Source organism: Pipistrellus kuhlii, unplaced genomic scaffold (assembly GCF_014108245.1).
Source record: "Pipistrellus kuhlii isolate mPipKuh1 unplaced genomic scaffold, mPipKuh1.p scaffold_m20_p_15, whole genome shotgun sequence".
Classification (NCBI taxonomy): Eukaryota; Metazoa; Chordata; class Mammalia; order Chiroptera; family Vespertilionidae; genus Pipistrellus; species Pipistrellus kuhlii.
The window spans coordinates 46,600,069-46,620,982 of NW_023425460.1; the positions used below are offsets into that span (position 1 = coordinate 46,600,069).

The window sequence follows — 20,914 nt, forward strand, 5'->3', positions numbered from 1 at the left end:
CTGCCTTGATCGGGGCCAGGAACTGGGCGGCCCGGCCCGGTCCCCTCCGGCGCCCTGGGACCCGGCTTTGTTCTGTAGGTGTTCAGAGCCCTCCCCGTGCCCGCAGCTGCTCGGCTCCGGAGTTCTGTCATTGAGCCTCGGAGCGCTGGGGCATTCACATCAGAAGCTTCAGAAAGCCCTCCGCCCCGGCCCATTGTCTCCCGAGGCTGCCAGCTCTCCCATGGCTCGGCAAAACCAGAGCCCAGGCACGGGGGGTTATTGGCAGCGGTTTTTAAACAGAGCGGTCGCTGCTAATACATGGAATTCATTGCAAACCCTTTGGAGAACCCTCGGGCGGGCAGGGCTGCACAGTCTGTCCTCGGCCACCAGTGGCGACGAGAAGAAAGCGGGAAATGGCTCCCCGTGGCTTCGCGTCCCTCCCACGAGCCCTCTTTTAAAGTGAGGGGTCTGCACTTCTCCCACGTGGCTCCTGTGAGCATGCACGCGTGGCTGCTCCCCGGCCCTCCGTTCTCCGGGGAGGAGAGCCACAGAGACTGCCTGCTGTGGAGTCCGTGTCTCCGAGCGTCCAGGACAGGCACATCCTGACTGGAGCCTGGGAGACAGCTGCTTCCCATACCGCTCTCCCTGTGGGCGCCCCAGAGAAGGCGGGGGAGGGCGCCAGGTCACTCAGGGACGCGGTACCAGTCAGGGCCCCGAGGAAGAGTCCCCACCGGGCTCATGTGGTCCCAAACCTGCGGTGTGTTTATCCGGTGCCAGCCCGTCCCGGGAAGTGTGGGCCCCAGGGAGACGCATGCAGAGTGTGCGCTGCTGCGGAGCTGGGTCTCAGCCGGGTCCCAGGGGAGGCATCACATTCCAAGGGTCAGCCCAGGGGGTGATGTGGGCCCTGGACTGGCCGGCAGCAGCAAGGACCGAAGTTCCTGGAAGCCTGGCGTGTCCGAAGGAAGGCTGAGAGCGGGGCACGGGATGCGCTCCACACGGACAGACCCTGAGAATGTCGCACTGAGGACGTCACACCGAGGGAAAGAGCCACAGAGGCTGCCTGCTGTGGAGGCCGTGTCTCTGAGCGTCCAGGTCAGGCACATCCTGACTCGGTGGCTGCCCACGGAGGGGGACGAGGAAGGGACAGTGACTGCTAATGGGGGCCGGGGGTCTTTTTGGGGTAATTAAGAACGTTCTGGAATTAGTGTTGATCGTTGTATAGTCACTACTGTAAACTACGGGATGGTGTACTTGAGAGTGGTGACATGTGTGGTACATGAACTGTATTCTATCAGATTTAAAAAGGGGGTGGGGTGGGGGTGGCCTGTGGTGGGAAGGCAGAAGCAGCCAAGGCACCACGTGGTGATGGTGAGAGGGAGTGGAGGAAGGCGGGAAACCAGGGGAAGGTATCTCACCTCATCCTCGCCTCCCTCCCTGTGGCTCCCATGGCTCCCCAGGGACCAAACGCACAGGCAGTGCATGCCGGGCAGTCTGCAGGGCCTGCCTCCGGAGCGGGTGGGGAGGGTGCGGGGTGGACCTAGGGGTGCAGTCTGCAGGGCCTGCCTCCAGAGCAGGTGGGGAGGGTGCAGGGTGGACACGAGGGGTGCAGTCTGCAGGGTCTGCCTCCGGAGAGGGTGGGGAGGGTGCAGGGTGGACACGAGGGGTGCAGTCTGCAGGGCCTGCCTCCGGAGCAGGTGGGGAGGGTGCGGGGTGGACACAAGGGTGAGGAAGGCGTCTGAACACCAGGTGAGAGGGGAGTGAGCACACGTGTGCAGAGTGGCCCGGAGCAGAGTTTATCAGATCCGCCCAGTGAGGACCTCTGGCTGCCTGATAGCTCCGCTCTGGGGCGCGCTTCCCAGGCTCAGCACAGAGAGAAAGCCGGACCAGGAAGATGAGCGGTTCCCACGGTGAAGACAGTCAAGAGGAAGGCGGTCCGACAAAGGACGGACAGGGGGACGCTCTGTTCGCTTTGTTGCTGTCGCAGCAGGAAGGATGCAGGTGGGCAAAGGGTTTGCTGCTCTCCTCTGCCGGTGAGGAGACTCACAGGACTGCCCTCCCTGCCTCCCCCGGCCGCTCTGCCTCCGGAATCCTCCCAATGCCGCCAAAGCGCAGATGGCCGCATGGGCAGGACGGCGGCCTAACACACGTGGCCAGGGCTCCATCCTGGGCTCAGGCCGCTCGCATTTAAACCCCTATGGGATGGCCTTAGTCACTCTGGGCCTCAGTTTCTCAGTCTGTGGGATGGGAACAATTAACAGTTTCTCATCAGGCGGTTGTGAAGCTGATGAAATGATGCCGGCCACGACTCCGTGCTGCTCCTGCCCCTGAGAAAGGCTTTATGAATGTCCAGGCTGACCACGATGACGACACAGGAGTCGCAAGCCCTGCACAACCTCAGTTTTATGGGGGAGGCAGAGGGGGAAGAGAAAGGGGGGGAGGCCCAGGGAAGCGTGGAATTTCTCCAAAACCACGTGGTTGGAAGAGAGAACCCACCTAGTCCAGTGTGTCACGCGGTGCTCTGTGGTGTCTCCCGGAGGCCCACGTGCACCGTGGTCTCAGACAGCGAGGCCTCGTCCAGACCCCACTCAGCGCTGTGCCCGCGGCGGGCAGTCAGTGAGCTCGCGGCGTGAACGCGCGCGTTTTCGTTGGCACAGAGGGAACGCCAGGAGCTTTTTGAGGACAGGGCCTGTGCCCGATTCTTCTTTGTTTAGCGGCTGGCACAGGAGCCTGGCATAAATTAAGTGCTTAATAAATACTTTATGTGCATTAATTATTAACATCTGAGACTGTGTGTAAACAAGGACGTGGGGAAAGCCCAGCTGGGATTAGGACCTGTATCAGAAGCTCAAGTCTCGGCCCACTTTCCGAAGGGCCGTGTGAAGACGTGGCTGCAGTCCTCCCCTGCAATGACAAAGACGTGAAATGCCATGCAAGGTGACACGTGACCCGGTGCCAGAGGGACGTGTCCTTCGGCCTAAGCTCGCTTCTGCCACCTTACCCAAAGACAGTCAAGCCCTGAGCCCAACAGTTAGGCATGAATGTTGAATAAATTGCCCTTTCTGTCCACAGGGGGTAGGATTGTGGCCCCTCCCCCCACACCTCATGATGTCAAGGCTCAACTGGCACCTGTGACTGCGACTCACTTGAAAGGAGGGTCTCTGCGATGTCATGGAGATGAGGTCGTGCTGGACTGGGGTGGCCTGCCCGGGTGTCTGGGTGCTTTTGAGAAGGAAAACCAGAGACCCAGGCACAGACCAGGGAGACAGGCAGAGGTGGGTGGCGCGCCTGCGGCCGAGTGCTGCCAACAAGGGCGGTGCCCCCAGGGGAGGCGAGGAGGGACCCTCCCTGGCCTTCGGGGGGCGCCTGCCGCCCGGGCTGCAAGGGCAAACCCTGCGGTTGTAAAGAACAAAGAGTGGGGAGCGGACTTGGTGATCCTGCCACAAGTCCCATACGGCGCCCTCCGCGTTCGCCCCGGGGCACGTCTGCAGAGGGAGGCGGCCCCGCTCAGTGAGCTCCCGGGGCCCGGGTGCATGGTCATTCAGCGCAGTGACGCCTGCTGCTCGTCCTCTGACCTCAGAGCTCACCTGGACATCCGTGTGATGGGGCGCCCACCGCCGAGACCGTCTTAGCTCGCTTCCCTGCGAGGTGGACCTCAGACAGGGTCCTGGGTGCAGAGGGCTGATTTGGGAGGTGACCCCGGGAGCAGCGGTGAGGGTTAAGGAGGGGGATGGGGACTCTGAGGAGGGCACAGAACACATTCAGGGCTGCGTGTCCAAGAGCCAGCCTCCTGTCCCCGTGAGGGCCGAGGCTGTGGGAATGCCCCTGCTCCCCCCCCCCACCCCCCGAACGCGGGGCTGCATCTGAGTGCAGGTGGATGGGATGCTGGGGGGGGGGGGGGGGGTAAGCTGGGGACGGAAGCAGGAAGTCACGCGTCAGTGCGTGAGGGGTGCTGCGCCCATCATCCACCTCCTCTGCTACTGAAGTCTGAGGGGGCCAGATAGTTCGGGGGAGATGGGACCAGCTGCGTAATGTTCAGGGCCCAGTGCAAAATGAAAATGGAGGCACCTGACTTAAAATTACTAGGAATTCAAGACGGCAACCACAGAGCATGAAACCAAGCAGAGGACCCTTCTTTATTTAAAAAAAAAAAAAAAAGTTTTACTGATTTATTTGGCGGGGGGGAGAAAGGGAATAAGGGGGGGGGGGGAGAGAGATTTGTTGTTCCTCTTATTTAGGCATTCATTGGTTGACTCTTGTATGTGCCCCGCCGCGAGGTGGAGCCCACAGCCTGGAGAGTGGGAATAACGCTCTAACCAGCCAGCCGCTGGCCAGGGCCCAGAAACCCTGAGCACAGGCCCGCGCAGCTGCTCAGACTATGGGAGCCCGTGGCATCTGCTCGCAGGCTGCTGTGTGCCAGGGCCGTGCTGAGCGCTCTCCTCGGGCACCGATGGGAGTGGTTTGTGCCCTGCCTACATCGGGCACATGGGACACTGCTCTTCGTGGGAAGGAGTTTAGACAAATGTCCAGGCGTCCCTAAAGCCACCCTCAAGCTGAGGACCTGGAGTGCCAACCTTACACCTCGCAGCTGCTGTGCAAAGGCCTCCAGCCCACCCCAGCGCTGCAGACACTGGGCCCGGGGCTTTTCTGACGACCCTCTGCCACCTCAGGACGCCACGGCCCTCTCTTTTGGCCGAGACTGAACCGAACAACACGGGTTTCTCCGCCTCGCCCATCTCACTCTGCCACACGCCACCGCCGGTACCCCTCTCCCGTCATCAGGACACGGTTCCTGTGCAACAGAGTCATTTCTCCTGCCCCAGAGAGCCACAGCCCGGGCCAGGCCCGGACACTGAGGCCCGGCGCTCCGCTGGACACGCCCAAGGGTTCAAAGGGAAGCAGGAAGGTGGCCCAGTGCCCACTCGGAGAGGCCAGCAGACCTCCTGACACCCAAGCGGAGCGTGTGAATTCCAACTGGGCCTGGATCAAAGGCAATCTACAAAAGATGCTTTGAGACAATTGGGAAAATTTGGAAATGGTCTGGGAATTCTCCAACCATCTGTGGTGTGGGACCGGTGTTCGCTCTTGTTTTTCAGTGGTCCTAAGACCGAGACTGGTGTAAACTGTAGTCAAATTGAATTGCTGGCAAAGTATGTAAAATGCAAGCCCAGAATCTTTATTATTTTTCATTTATCTTTATTGTTGAAAGTATTACAGATGTCCCCTCTTTCCCCCTACTACTCCCTTCACCACATTCCTGCCCCCTCTTCCCACCCAGGCTCCACCACGCTGCTGTCTGAGTCCATGGGTTATGCATCTATGCATAAAAGTTCTCTGCCTCCGCCTCCCCCAAAATATGCCAGGGTTGTGTGCTTTAATGTCTCTGGTTCTCTTCTGTTCATCAGTTTATTTTGTTCATTGGATTCCACACATGAGTGAGATCACATGATACTTGTCTTTCTCTGACTGGCTTGTTTCACTTAGCATGATACCCTCCAGTTCCCTCCATGCTGTAAGAAGGTAAGACACCTTCTTTCTCACAGCCGCAGAGTGTTCCCTGGTGCCCATCACCAGTTTGTTTGTTTTAATGCACTCATCGGCTGCTGGGCACTTGGGCTGTTTCCAGATCTTAGCTGTTGTAAAGAATGCTGCTACGAACATAGGGGTGCACACATCCTTTCTGATTGGTGTTTCAGGCTTCTTAGGATGTGGGATCACTAGGTCACATGACAGTTCCATTTTTAATTTGTTGAGGAAATTCCACGCTGTTTTCCATAGAGGTTGTCCCAGTCTGCATTGCCAACAGCAGTGCTGGGCTTCCCTTCTCCTCATCCTCGCCAGCCCTTGTTCACAACACTTCCTGTTAAACGTCAGGGCCTAAATGAGTGTGTGGGTCTCTGTGGCGGAGTGTGAGAGCTGGCCCCGGTCTCTGCTCCCTGGTCGGCTGCGGGCCGCAGGTTGCCCGGACGCTGCCTCACGTGGACTAGCACTGCCCCGCGGCCCTGCATGGCGAGGCCTGTGGGCTTCCACAGTGAGGCGCGCTGTTCAGTCTTTGCGGTGGGAGATCCTTCTTCCGAGTGCATGCGGAAGTGTTTCGGGGTCAAACGTCAGGATGTCTGCAACCTGCTCTTAAGTGGTTCCAAAACAGCGGCTGTGAGTAGAAAGAAAAAGAGCTAAAGCAAATGTGATAAACGTGACTAAAGGCCCCGGGAGGGAGAGGCCCGTGAGTGCTCGTTGCGCTATGAAACCAGCGTTCCTGGGAGCTGAGCGATCTCGCAGTGAGCGGCGGGCAGGGGAAAACTAGCGGCCACCACTTCATTTCTTCCTGCACAAATGCAATGGAGGGCGCGTCTCCCAGAGGCAGGGCGGGCCGGGGCACGCCCCTGCCGCACCCGTGAGCAGGCAGGACGCGGAGCCCAGGGGCCCAGCAGGCCCCATGCCTCTGTCCACCGGGCTCCCTGGCTCACCTGCCGGAGGCCAGGCGGCTGGCACAGCCTCGCAGCCTCAGCATCTCCATGGAGACGCGAGGGCCGTGCCGCGGGCGTGACATGGTGCGCTCTCCTAGGTGGGAGAGGCAGGCTCGGGCTCCCCGGCCAGCCGCCCTGCGGAATGGGCCTCGTTTGTGTATTTTCAGGGACAGGATGGAGGAGAGGTGGTTTTCAGGTAGAGAGTCCCCCGCCAGGCCAGGCTCACTGCAGGCAGCTGTGTGTGCGGTGACTGAGCTGCTGGCTGGCCAGGAGCTTCCCACCCGAAGCGGTTCTGGCTGGAGCTGAGTGATGTCTGTGATGGGGAAACTGTCCAGTGGCAGCGGTCCCAGTGTCCGGTGTCCGTTTCCAGCGGTGTCTCTTGTGGCCATCCCCACCGGGGCCCTCCCGAGCCCTCCCGTGGCCGGGGCCCTCTGTGACTCCGGTACTGGTCACAATGGCTAACGTGTCGGCAGGGCTGCGTGTCCCAGGCCTGCCCGGCGCCAGGAGAAGGACATTCCTGGGGCAGGCCCAGCGCTGGGCCGGTGAGGAGATGGCCTCCAGGAGGCTGGGGCACACTGCAGGCTCCTGTTGGCTCCGGACCCACCCGATGGGCCGGCCCCGGAGACTCTGGGCTTTCCCTTCTGCTCTGTGCGCAGACACGCGTGTTCTATCTGGCAGTAAGTTGGTCTCCCAGGGCGGGAAGTACCGTGCACTGGGAGGTGTGGAGAGCCACCCTGCACACCGGCCTGCCCCTGTGGCTGAGGCCTGAGGCGAGACGTGTGACCAGGACTGGCTGCCTCCTGTGCGGGCCAGTGCAAGATGCAGACGCAAGGCCCGCTCAGAACGGCCTGGGTTCGAGACAGTGGAGCACACGCCCAGCGCAAGGCCCTCTGAGAGCAGGTCTCAGGGCTATGGCACCCTGTGCTGGCCCTGCCCCTAACCTGCAGCGTCCCCTCTCACAGCTGGGCTCCTCCCTGGCATCGGGCGAGGCCGGAGGGAGGTGGCACCTGGGCCGGTGCCGGTCCCCGCGGCCGGCCTGGCGGAGCGGATCCGCCCGGTGCTGGTGCAGTGGCTGAAGATCAGCCTGTTTGTTTACTCCCCCATATGCTCCCTGCAGACCGCATGCTTGTTTTGGTTTCCTTAGGACTCGAGACACTGTTTTTCAAAGGATTTAGGCAGAGTGTGAGTGTGTGTGAGTGCGGAGCGTGTGTGTTTAACTGAAAACGAAGACGGATGGGCTTAAGCCCAAAGCCAATTTAATTCCGAGGCAGCACAGCCACTCGGATCTGCACCCCTCGCCCCAGCGTGAGCGAGCCCGGGGTCTGAGCGCAGCGGAAAAGGCCTCAGCCTCTGTGAAGGCCACACAGAGCCATGATGAGCCGTCGTCCTGAGTCCCGCTGTGGGGGCTTCTGTTCCCCAAGAAGTGCGGCAGTGCCCGCTCCGCCCCCGCAGCCAGTGCAGGCCGCCGGCTCCGAGGGAGGCATCTGAGCTGAAGGACAGAGAAAGGGGCGACAAGACCGTCAGGCCCCAACCCTCCGGCAAAGACCCTTCAGCCTCAAGTGCACACAACTAGTCCGCTTCACCGCACGGAACACGCTCCCCTGCTACTTAGAGGGCCACTCTCATTTTGCCAGCCCTTGGCTCCTGGGAAGGAGAGAGGAGAGAGGGAGCGGGACCAGGGGCCTCCGTCAGAGGCCTGATTCCAACCCGGGAGGCTGGCTGTGGGTCCCCGGGTGGCCCACAGCCCCAGTCTGTTCTGAGAGGCACAGAGGGGAGAACCGTGCCCTCCTGCTGCACTGGAGCCAAGGGCCTCACAAACCAGCACTGCACCGGGGCTGTGGGTGTTTCTAAAACGATGTTTGCTTTTAAATAATTTTTGAATGTATAGCTAAGTTGTTTGAACGCGCATATAGCCATCTCCCCAGTTCACCAGTTTTTAATGTTTTGCCACATTTGCTTTCTGAACTTGTTATTTTTTTCTGAACTCTTGGTTGCATACACCATTTCCTGTGCCTGTTTACTTTTATAAATTACACAAATAATATAACAGAGCATAGGTTTAAAAAATCCTTTAAGGATAACGCCAAATCCTACCTCCCTAACACCAATATGTTCAATTAAATGATGACATTACTCTTTGTAAACAGTTTGCATATGCAGCTTTTATGCAGCTTGAACCTCTTGAACTACAATAACTGGGTGATCCAGCCATCCATCATCCTTCCAGCCATCCACCCAGCCTTCCATTAGAAATACTTAACCAAGCACCTCTTACAATCCAAGGTCCTATAGGCCAGCTCAAACGGTCACGCGTTTTCATGGTTACAAAAAGTGATAACTGCCATCGAGGGCAGCTCTTGTCCCCTAACAAAGCCCCTTGCCCTGAGTCAGAGATGTTAATATGATTTGGATCTTTATGTATTTATTGATAATTTTTCACTCCCCAAAAAAGCATTTTAGGTGGTTATATAAAAACATATATACAGACCTACGGTTGATTTAAAAAGTGAAAATGGGAACCAGACACGCCTTCCATTGGTTTCTCAGGCCGTTTCCTCAAGTCCAGGAAGTGACCTTCTGCCACCTGAGTTTCCTCCCAAACCAGAAGAGTTCACGGAACTTATTTTCAGTAATTTGTATTATCAGGACAATTGGCATTTCATTTTCCAGGTGTAAACTACATGAAAACATTTATTATGCCTTTTCCAATAACACAAAGCACTCCTCTCCCACAGTCCCTTTGCATGGGGGAAGTACATGTTGCTTCCTGGACTGGGACAATAGGCTGCCCGCATGCATGTGACTTTGAGCTTCCTAGCAGCCAAGGCAACAAGGAATCATGGCTTACCCAGTTTTAATGATCTGTTCAAAGCAAGCCATTAGCTCTTCAAGAGGTGCACCGTACTGTCTTCTGAAGGAGTGTAGAGCAGAGGGCTGAGGGAGCATCTATACCAACTCTTATGCCGTGTGTGTGTGTGTGTGTGTGTGTGTGTGTGTGTGTTGTTGTTGTTGGGGGGTGGGCTGGCCGAGACAAGTGACTGGACCGATGGCCTGTGGTAGGAGTGCTCCCCTAGGCTGTGGCCTGGATGGAACCACGGCTGCTGGGGGACGTAGACGGCATCCGAAAGGAGAAGTACTGTGCATCCAGGAGGGCGGTGGGGGGGTTCTTTGCAGGATAAGGCAGCATCCTAGAGAGGCAGCTGTGCCAGGTCAGCAGAGAAATGGCTGGGCCCCCAGGAACGAGCCCTTGCCCTCTCTGTGCTGAGTATTTTACCTGTGCCAGTTACCCTGCCCCTCACTGCAATACTGGGACCCCTGGGCCAGACCCCACAACTGGAGAGCGAGGACCTCATCCCAGAGCCTTAGGGCAGGAAAGCATCTTCTATCTGAACCCCAATTCTAGAACCCAGAAAGGAGACAAGCTCCTTGAAAAGGAGAAGCAATCACTTTTTGAACTGGATGCGCGAGAGACCCGTGAACAGAGGCTGGTGAAGCCAGAAGCAACGCAGGCAGAGACAGGCAGTCCTCACTGGCAGCATCGCATGGAAATGGAGACTCCGGGCCGAGAGCTGAGCTCCCAGAATAGAGAGGAACCTCTGTTCCAGCGCAGCCCTTTCAGACACACACACACACACACACACACACACACACACACACTGAGGAACCGGGTCCCAGCGGCCCCAGCCGACGGGGGATGCTGTGGCGACTTCCCTGTGTCACTCAGACATCAGGAGAGAGTGATGGGCAGCTTCTACAGGAAGTCAGGGGCTGCCTTTCTGAACTCTGTGAATGGTGTCTTCCTCCTCAGTATGGAAGTAACATGTGGAAGGATGGTACTTCTCAGTCACCAGTCGTTTATTTTCTGCTTTCTCATCATCACAGCTTTTTGCTGGTGTTCAGAAATCCATCCTCGGAGCCTAAAATCCACGTCATACCTATCTGTGTCTTTAAAAATTTGTTTAACGTTTAATTCTTGGGTTTTCTTTCTTTTTCTCTCCTTTAAGATTAGATTGAAGGTTTGTTATTAAAGAACAAACTTTCAATAAGAAGATGCTAAAAATTTATTCCAGAAGTAACTAACTTTACCTTTTCTGAACAATAATGAAGACATTATTGCAAACAGAAGCCCTTGAAATGGGGTGGGGGCATGTTGAAATCAGACAGGAAGGAGTCCAGCTCCAGCTACTCACTGGCCAGCAGGGTGACCCTGGGGAAGTCCCATTAAGTGGCCTCAGTTCCCTCATCTGTGAAATGGGGACAATGCCAGCATCTCTCTTCAGGGAGGATAAAGATGGTGTCGGGGGCTTAGCTCAGCACCAGGTCCTCGTGAGTTGGGGACAATAATTGGTTGCTGCTGTTACTTTTGTGACTCTTTTTTGTGTCTGTCACAGCTGGGAAACCAAACCTGACCAACTAAACAGGACCAGTGGGAGGTCATGGAGAAGACTGAAAATGGGCATGTCAGCACAGAGGTAAAGTCAGCAAAAGGCATTTATTCTGTAAACTAACTGATGTGTATTTTAAAACAAGGTATGTTGTCTTTATCTTAATTTTCCTCATTACAAATTACCTTTATTTTATTTTTTAAAAATATATTTTTATTGATTTCAGAGAGGAAGGAAGAGGGAGAGAAAGGGAGAGAGAAACATCAATCAATGAGAATCATGGATTGGTTGCCTCCTGCACGTCCCCACACTGAGGATCAAGCCCACAACCCGGGCCTGTGCCCTGACTGGGAATCGAACCTGGCTCCTCCTGGTTCATAGGTCGATGCTCAATCCCTGAACCAAGCTGGCTGGGCAAATTACCTTTATTTTTTTTTAATGTTTGTTATCTATTACTTGTATTTTCAAAATATTTTTTTATTGATTTTAGAGAGGAAAGGAAAGGGAGAGAGAGAAACATCAACGATGAAAATCATCGATCAGCTGCCTCCTGCATGCTCCACATTGGGGATTGAACCCGCAACCCAGGCACATGCCCTGACCAGGAATCAAACCCTGATCTCCTGGTTCTTAGGTCCCGGAGCCACGCCAGCCGAGCCAAATCACCTTTATGTATAGTAATAAGTATGAACTGAGAAGTCTGTAAGCGAAAACTACTTTGCAGCACGGTGCACTGCTGTGGTCACACACAGACCACTGGCCATTCCTTCGGTTCTGAGTGTGCGGTCCTGTGGCATCGAGCACTTTCACAGCAGGTGCAGCCTCCACACACACACACACACACACACACACACACACCCCAATGCAATCTCTGTGCCCATTCAACCGCCACCGCCCGCTCCCTCCTCCCCCAGCGCTCTGAATGTAACCTCTGTCCCACCGCACCTGTCTGCCTGAGCTTGCCTCGTCAGCATGTCCCATTGTCCTCCGTCTGGTTTACTTCACCTCGTGCAGTGTCCTCAAGGTGCATCCACGTTCTCACAGGCGTCAGCATTCCCTTCCTTTTCAAGGCTGAATCGTGTTCCCGTCTACACCACGTTTCGCACCTCTTGGCCGCTGTGAACAATGCCGTGAACACCGTATGTACGCGCACATGTCGGAGGGCCTGGGCTCCATTTTTACGTACACACGGGATTGGGATTCCTGGGTCACACCGTGATTCTGGGTTCCTGCTTTCCACAGCAGCTGCACCAGTTTGCATTCTCACCAGCAAGCCACAAGTTTTCCGATTTCTCCACATCCCTCCCAACGCTTGTTATATTCTGTTGTTTTTTCTTGATTTTAAAAAAAGTTTATCACAGCCATCCCAATGGGCATGAAGTCGGTATGTACCGAGGTTCTGATTTGCATTTGCCTAAGATTGGTGATGCCGATTGTTGGTCATCTTATGTATCTTTCTTTGAGAAATGACTATTCCACTCTTTGCCCACTTTTGAATTGGGCTTTTTTTTTTTTTTTTTTTTTTTTTTTTACTGTTGTTTGGAGCATCTTTTTTAAAAACACACAATTGTAGTTTAAAGTAATTCACATATTGGGGCCAAATGGGTTTAATATTTTAAAATACTGCGTGACTCAGTTGGTGAGTGTCGTCCAGTACAAAAAAGGTTTTGGGTCTCATACCTGGGTCTCAGGTCCTATCCTGTCAGGCGTGTGTGGGAGACAACCCATGGATGTTTCTCTCTCACATTGATGCCTCTCTCTCTCTCTCTAAAAATTTATAAAAACATCCTCAGGTGAGGATTAAAAAAATACAGGGTGTCAAGTTGAAGTAAGAAATAATTTTTGTCTCTGAGGACGCTTCCTTTATAACATTCTCAACACAGAGAACATAGTATTTCCTAAGTTAGGTGAAGTTCATAGTAGATATTCAAGTTGAATAAGTTATAGAAGAAAGTGAGCTGACTTTTTGAGGTTTCTTGGTGAGAATAAAGGGCCACTCAGAACCAAAGGTCATCTGTGAAATAAGGAAGCAGAAAATGTTCACTTATAGTTACGATGGTTATAATAGTTTATGCCAAGATCTGTCTTAGGTGCCACGACCTTGCGGCAAAACTGCTGGAGATGATGTTTTGGGGATGCAGGTCACCAGAGGATGCGGGAAACAGGCACGGAGCTGGCCTGGCCCGGCCTGGTAGGATCACGCGGAAAACGTGCTTGTGGACATCCTAATAGCTTCATTCCGCGGGCTGGGGGTGGGAAGGTGTGGGAGGGTGTAAGTTGCCCGGTGCAGCGCTGACGTCACACCTGGAGGTGCTCAATAGTTTTAAACCTTAAACCGTGTTGTTTTATGACACAGCCCTCAGGAGCCACAGCCCCTCTAGGCCGGTGGCCACTTCCGAGTGCACTTCAGCGCGCGGGCGGGAGCACCTACTCCCCGCTGCGGCCGGATCACGAGTTGTTCAGATGTTAATGGTGCAGGAAGGGGCCGGCGGCGAGGTGGCCCGCTCCGGGCCAGGCCCGGGCGCGGTTTCCTCCGCCCCGCGGGGTGTGGCGCGCTCCCAGGCCGCCAGGCCCGGGCACTGCCGCCGCCCGCGGCCGGACCCCACGCCCGGCCCACGCCTTTCCTGCCACGGCTCCGTCCAGCGCCCGGTCCCTCTGGTTTCCTAATAGTTCAGCCCCTACAGGGCGCTGGGAGGACGCGGCCGACCTCAGGGAAGGAGATGAGGGGGGGCTCCGCCGGCTTCCTCCGCACACGCAGGCTGGAGCCCAGCCCCGGCGGCCGGCTCGGCCTGATCCCGGGTTTGGCGGCCGCTCAACCTCGAGGCGGCGGGCACGCGCGAGCCCCGGACCCCGACTCGGGCCGCCCGGCGCCCGGCGCTGCCCCCGGAGGGGCTTAGCCCGCCCGGCGCCCGGGCGCGGGCAGGAGCGGGTTCTCGGGAAGGAAGCGTTCTGCTCCCCCGGGAGCAGCGCCGCTCGGTGCCAGCGCGAGGGCCTCCCGAGCGCCCGCCGCCGCCGCCCCCGCTCCGGAGCCGGGCGTGGGGAGCACAGGGCCCCCGGAGGCGGCGGCGGCGGCCGGCCCGGAGGAAGTGGGGCCGCGGGCCGCGCTGCAGCCGCCAGGCTCGCCCGGGCTCGGTCCCCCCTGTGGCGGCGCCGGGGCCCCACGTGGAGGGGGAGGCCGGGCCGGGCCCCCGCCCCGCCGTCAGCCCCCGCTCCTCCGGCCCCGGCGGGGCTGGCAGGGAGCACCGGGCCCGCCCGCCCGCAGCGGGCACTGGGCGCAGCCAGCGGCCCCCCGGGAGCGCCCATTTGTAGCGGGAGCGGCCGGGGCGCGGCGGCCATGTGGGGCCGCGCCATTGGTTTGCGGAGACCCCGCCTTCCCCGCGCGGGGAGCCAGCGCGACCCTCACCTCCTCCGCCCCCGCCCCAGCGGCCGGCTGCGCGGACCGCGGCGAGCGCCTTCCCTCCCTCCGCGCCGCGCCCCGTCCCCCCGCCCCGGAGCAGCGGATAAAGAGGAGCGAAGCCCGCGGCGCGCCCGCCCGCCCGCCGCCCTCCCGGGCCGAGCTGGGATCGGCGTCCTGGGGTGAGCGCGGCGGGCCGGGCCGGCGGAGCGGGCGGAGGGCGGGCGGGTGGGGAAGTAGGAAGCGCTGGGCGCGGGGAGGAGGAAGGGGAGGGGCGGGCGGGAGATTAAGTTTTTGTGCGCGCTGTGTGCGGTGTCACTCTAAGGTGGCCCGCGAGCCGGCGGGGCCGAGGAGCCGGACCGGGCGGGGGCCATGCCGCGCTGAGCGCCGCACAGCCGCCGCCGCCGCCGCCGCCGGGTGGGTGGGAGGGGCGGGCGCCGCCGCCGCCGCCTCCCGGGTGGGCGCCCTCCGCCGTGGACGCCGCGGCCGGGACGAGGTAAGAGGCCGGGGGAGCGGGGAGCCGGGCCGCCCCGCCGCTCACCTGCGCCGGGGCCGGGGCCGGGGCCGGGGCGCCGCGCCCGCGCCTCTGCGCCACTCGGGGGGGACGGCGGGGAGGACACGGACCGGCACCCGAGGACACCGGTCTGCGCCCGGCCGCGTCCCTGCCCGCCCCGGGGCGCTCGCCGCCCGCCGCCGGCCTGGGTCCCCCTCGCCGCCCGCCGCCGGCCTGGGTCCCCCTCGCCTCCCGCCGCCGGGATTGTGTTGTTGTGATGAGAGTTGATGAATGCCAAGTAGGCGGTCACCTTCCTCCCGGCGGGATCGGCGAAGAGCACCCGGACCGAGCGCGGCGGGGGCAGCGGGCGGCGGATCGGGCAGTTTCCGGGCGCCCGGCCCTGGCTCCGCGGCCGGCGGGTGCGCGGGGCTGCCCGCACCCAGGCCGAGCGCCCGCCGCGCCGCGGGGACAATATGGCCGGATCCCGGGGCCGGAGTCCGCGCGGGCCCGGCGTGCGGCGCGGCGGGGCGCGGGGCTCCGCGGGGCGGCGGGGGCCCGGGGCGCGGCCGCCGGCCGGGGGTGCGCGCGGCCCCGGCGCCCCGGCGGCGCGAGGCGGAAAGGGACCCTTTTGTTTCGCGGCCCCGCATTGTTGGCTCCGCGGCGGCCCGGCCACATCTGCGCGGCGGCCAGCGCTGGGCCCGCCCGCCAGTGGCCGCGGGCGGGGGCCGCGGGCATTTCCTCCGCCCGCCGCGCTCCGGGCACCACTTCCTCCTCCGCCCGAGCCGGCCCGCCGGCGGCCGCGGGAGGCGAGGCGGGAAGAAAAGTTTCCCGCGGCGGCGGGGCCCGGGCTGCGGGGCCGGGGCCGCGCGCCCCCCTCGTGCTCCGGGCCCGGGGCAGCGCCGGCCTCTGCCGCGGAGGCCCGGTGGCGGGCGGGTCGCCGGGCGCGGGAGGCCGTGGGCCGGAGCCCCGTGCGGTCAGCACGCGCTCCCGGGCCGCTCCCCGCCGCCGCGGACGGACCGGCGCCCAGTGCGTGTGCGGGAGGTGACCGCTCGCCCCGGCCCCCAGGCCTCCCTCCGGGCGCCGGCGGCCGCGGGCTCCGGGCCCGGCGTTCAGTAATTTACATGGAAAAGGAGGGATTTTTCGTAGAAATGCCGCCTGCTCCGCGGCCTCGCCGGGAGGCTGCTGGCAGCGGCCTGCGTCGCCCGGCCGGGCTCTCGGGCCCTCTCCGGGCCGAGCAGCTCTTCCTGGGTCCCCCCACCCCGTTTTCCTTCAGTGGGAGGGCGGCTTAAGTTCTTGGAGAGTCAGATGCGCGGGGCTTGAAGGGTTGACAAGAGCATTCTGTTCTATAAATATGCATTGGGAATTTAAAATGCTAAGTGCCTTATTTGCAATTCTGTTGGATATTCTAGAGACTCGTATATTTTTATCTGACACGGGTAACTCGGAGGGGACCCGTATTTTGGTGAGTTTACACAGCCCTGCCTCCTGACGCTGGTGAAATACATCAGACTCTCCTGCTGGTCTTTCAAAGCGTGTCTCCCTCCAGGTCCCTGCGTTCAAAGGCGCTTTGAGAACCACCTCGTGCTCAGCACCTAAGACTGCTGAGCCGCCTCTGGGTTCTCAACGCACAGAGTTCCCCAGCACTCGGAGGACTGCGCTGTATTGGATTTTGTTTGTTTGTTGTTGTTGTTTTGTTTGTGTGTGTGTGTTTTACAAATCTTACATTTTGAGATAATAGGACTTTAAAAGATCTTGTTTTTGTAGTCATTTGATTTCAAAGAGTACTTCTTACAGCAATTATAAAGTGATATTCCAAATGCTAATTAAACACTCTCAGCCAGAGCAGCTTTAAGATTGAAACGGGTTTTGTTTTTTTTTCTTTATTGTAGGTAACAGGGGGCTGCCTCCGAGAGTGGAAGCACTCAGGTCCTTTTGTCTGGCCTCCGCTCTGAGCAGCCCTGACACTCCGTAAAAGCCCCGGTGCCCTTTTTATGGCCCCCCAAAGAAAAGTTAATGAGATGGTAGGTTCCGAGCAAAAAAGCAGGCCCTTCTCGCAAAATATGCTTACAGTTGCCATTGAAGTGGGATGTTAGCCGTGAATGCACCGGCCTTTAATGAAACCAGTTTAATCGTTCACACTTGATCAAGTATAACAGACCAAACAAAGGAATAAGCCGGCATATTTCTGTCGGGCATTGAGGGGTTTAGTGTAAGTGTGGATGGCGGGTCACCCCTCCCCCTCGCTGCCCCAGCACAAGGGAGTGAGGGTGAAGGCAGGGAATTTATGGCTCTGATTGGTTTTCTGCCCCAGGGGTGAGGGTCCCTGGTTTGCCCCCGTGGAAAGTAGCTGTTAGAGGGACTTTAAAATCCACAGTTTGGAGCTTGCTTTGAACCTCACAAGGTGCTTTTTGGTTTAAATCTTTTTCCTGTTTGGAAGGATAAGGCTGAGGGGTCTGTGGTGGCCCTTCTTTCTAATCGTCCCTTAATGAGGCCGAGGGAGGGGGTGGCTCTGCAGATTGCACTCAGGGCCCTGGGTTATTTACGACCTCATTTGGGATCTTTGAAACCGGCCCTTGAATGGGTGTTCTCCGGGGGAGGGGCGGTAAATGCACCTTTCCTAACTGGGATTTTAAAAAACCCTTTGTCTTCTGCACGTATGTTTTCCGAGATCGGCACTGAGGACTTAGTCTGTGACTTAGTGTGGAAACGTGCAGTGTGTCTTTACAGAGTTAAAGTAAAAAAGTTGGGCCACTTAGGACCAAACGTGACCAGCGTTGCAGAAACACGCCAGGGACACGGTTTGGCCTTGTAAGACGGCGCGGGCACACCTGTTCTGTGCGGCATTGTTGGTCGGGTCGTGTACACAAGACGAAGCAGGAAGACTGGCTCCCTGGTAATTATTAACTGCCCCTCCGGTCCCCTTTCAGGGATAATCAATAGCTTTCCTCTTGACTCTGAAAACTCAAACAAAAATCCTATTCATAAGCCTGAAAGTGTTTTAAAGAGAGATGCAGTGAAGGAAAAAGACAGCCACAACGACAACAAACAAACTGCAGAAGCAGTGTGGCCGTGGCAGCGGAGGAGTGGGCACCATTTCCGAGGGCACAGCTCCCCGGGCACGCAGCTCCCTGAGTGGAGAAATGGAGGAGTTTACGGCCTCGGTGGAGGGGCCACCCGGTTGTCATTTTTTACCCCTTGTCACTGCAGTGCAGAAGGCTGTCACCGTAATGTATGTGAGTGCAGCCTGGTCCTTCTGTTAATAATCTTTCTATCAGGGAAGAGCAGCAGCCAGTGTCCCTGTCCCCGATAACCGCCCGAATGTGTGTCCCGCAGCACTCGGGGGAAGGACATGTATCTGGCGGGGAGGGCACACCGGGTACCCCCCACCACACCGTGCTCCGGCTGGTGGCGGCGGGACCACATTACAAACTGGCTTGCAGAGAAGTGCTTGTCCTTAAAGAAGCGATCGTAGAGGGAGATGTTGGGGGGCTGGGCTCATCCCCCAAACCTCCTGAGGCACGTGCTGGGGAGCGCTAGTTGGACTTGCCGGAAGCTTGCGGTGCACATGGACATGCTGGGAGGGCTGTGCCCTTGGCCCGCCGCTGGGCAGGTGGGCTTCCCCCAGAGCCGGCAACATGCCCGCGTCCCCCACTGAGGTCACAGCACCGGGGGGGGGGGGGGGGGGGGGGGAGGCTTCTCCCCCAGCCCGATCTTTTGAAGTTGATTTTTATGCAAGCCTGTTTGATGATGGAATATGTATCAAAGGCTGATGAAAGGGCGTGTGTGTGTGTTTAAACCCTATCTCTGGGTTTGGGAAATTACATTTAATAATCGCTAAGAACTTCAGAACTGTTTTTAAGGTGTTCCGTGTTTCTTTTGATCCTGATTTAATGGATGGTGCCCAAAAGCCATCCGTGTGGCTCTAATGACACTCGCCAGTTAATGTTTGGGCAGGATCTGGAGTTTGCATTCAGGGTTCATTACAAACGTTTCAGCCCAAACGCAGGCTGCACTTGGCGTTCAGGGCTGAGCCAGTGAAAGGAAGGCTTTGCGCATTGTGCAGAGAGGGACCCACATGATGCGGGCACAATGGGGGAGAGCCGGCCATTGTCTGTGGGGATGTTGACAATGGGCGCCCAGGGCCAGTTTCGCCTTCCCCCTGACCACTGGGGACAGAAACTCCAGGAGCTCAGCCCCCCAGACCGGCCGCAGCTGCTGCCTGGGCCGGGCCTGGGGGTGGGCATGGCCATGGGCGTGGGGATGGGCCTGGGGGTGGGGATGGACCTGGGCCCACTGCTGCCTCGGCCGTTCCCGGAAGCTGGGCTCTGGGTGGCCAGGACTTTGCTGCTTTTCTGAGGAGGGATCTTGAAGCAGAGGCGGTCGGTCCTTCAAACAAAGTGTGAAAAAGTGAACTTTCCCCCTTGAAATGCAATTTTAAGGAATCGGATTCACCACTCCCAGCACCTGAAGGCACAGGAAGCTTGTGTTTATTGTTGCTGCTCCTCAAGGTCAGGTTCCTCGGTCTGTTTACCGTGTGGGAGAGCGCCACAGGGCGGTTTGCTGGAGTTGTGTGTGTGTGTGTGTGACGTGGCCGCCTTTCCTGAAGAATGCTCCCGCGGATGCTGCCGAGTCCACGCGGGAGCTGAGGCCGCGGAGTGGAGCTCTGGCCAAAGGGCCAGGCCCTCCCGCCCGCCTCGTCCCACCCCGTGGAGGCCGTGTGGCAGCTGACTGTGGGGGCCCCTGCCGTGGCGCCCTGGCTTCAGCCAGGCCCACGTGGTCAGAACTGGGGGGCCCGCGGGTCTTTCCCTCTGCGCCCAGCCCAGCCCTCCCGGGGAGTGCCTGCGGGAGGGAGCCTGGTCTGACTGGTTCACTCTGGACAGACGGCTGCCTGTGGGTTAATGTTCACAGCATGCTGATAAAACAGGTGTGTTCTTGTTCATGGACAGGTGAGGCTTTGGGGTGTGGAGACTGATTTACTTCTTTCCTAGACAATCACAGCCCTCGTTTCCCCACGCTCCGGGGGTTCGGAGCGTGGACCCCATGTGGCTCATGGCCTGACCCAGGCGCCAGCCTGGCCTTGTGGTTTCCCCGGAACCTGAACTGGTTCAGGGCACGGTGGACAGCGAGTGCTTTTCCCTGTGGCTCTTAAATCGCACATGCACACACACGCACGCACACACATGCACACGCACACACATGCACACACATACACACATGAACACACGCACAAGCACACACACACGCGCACACACATGCACACGCACGTCAATGCAGAAAAACTCGCCTTTCTGTACCATGCTGCTTTTACTCCCTCAGAAGTGCTCTTTGGAGCAGAAATGTGCTTTTTGCATTAAAGTAAACTGAAAGACACTGTTAACTGGCTTGAAGGTTGATCGGAAATAATGGCCTAGGTCATTATAATGGCAACTTCAGCTCGTGAGCCCCATGCGGCTCTTTGGACCCTTGAGTGTGGCTCTTCCACAAAACACCACGAACTGGGCGTGCACGGGCGTGCGATTGAAACTTGGTGGCCCGGGCGCAGAAGTCGGTTTTCGGCCTGGGCGAGTCTTTTGAAGAAGTGGCGGTAGAAGAAGTGTAAGTTTAAAAAATGTGGCTCTCCGAAGAAATGTCAGTCGTCGCGCTGTTGGTATTTGGCTCTGTTGGCTAATGCGTTTGCCGACCACGGGCCTAGGTTGTGGCAGGACCCGGGAGGGGCCTTCTGAAGGGTGTGGGGGGCTCGCTCAGGGATGTGAGCGCCCCGCTTATGGCACAGCCAGGCCTGAGGTGTGGCCGCCGGCCGCCCAGGGAGAGGTCCCAGCTCACACAGACCTCATGGCGTCATGAATCCAGGAAGTTTCTGTGGAAGCAACTGCAGACCGGGATGGTAGAGGTCCACGGGCCTGCCCGTGTGGCATTGAAGTCTCCCTAGTGTGGAGGCCAGCGGAGTGGCCTGAACCACGCCTCCTGGGCGGCTAGTGCTGAGCCTGCCCTGTGGGGGGGGGGGGGGGGGAGAGGAGGGAGGGCAGCAGGAGGAGTTGAGGGCTGAGAGGCCAGAGAAGGGTTGTGCTCCTCCTGCTGAGTGAACTCTGGCTGCTGCCTGATTCTGGGCTGGGGGATGTGCTCGCTGCTGCTGGTCTGAAGGGCTAGCGTCCCCGCTTGTCCCGTGCTTGTCCGGGCCCAGGTGGCCTAGGGAAGCCCT

At 58.6% G+C, this 20,914-nt stretch overlaps 1 protein-coding gene across 2 annotated transcripts in view; it reads left to right on the forward strand.

Moving 5' to 3' along the window:
- The first annotated feature begins 14,311 nt into the window (after nucleotides 1-14,311).
- Nucleotides 14,312-20,914, forward strand: part of CTBP2 (C-terminal binding protein 2) — a 74,669-nt gene continuing 68,066 nt past the window's right edge. Inside the window, exon 1 of one of the 2 annotated variants that reach the window (XM_045582196.1) lies at nucleotides 14,312-14,404. The gene's annotated coding sequence lies outside the window, so the exon portion shown is untranslated. Of the gene's footprint in view, nucleotides 14,405-14,641; nucleotides 14,719-20,914 lie in introns of those variants that run through there. The other variant, XM_045582197.1, reaches the window with a different exon arrangement.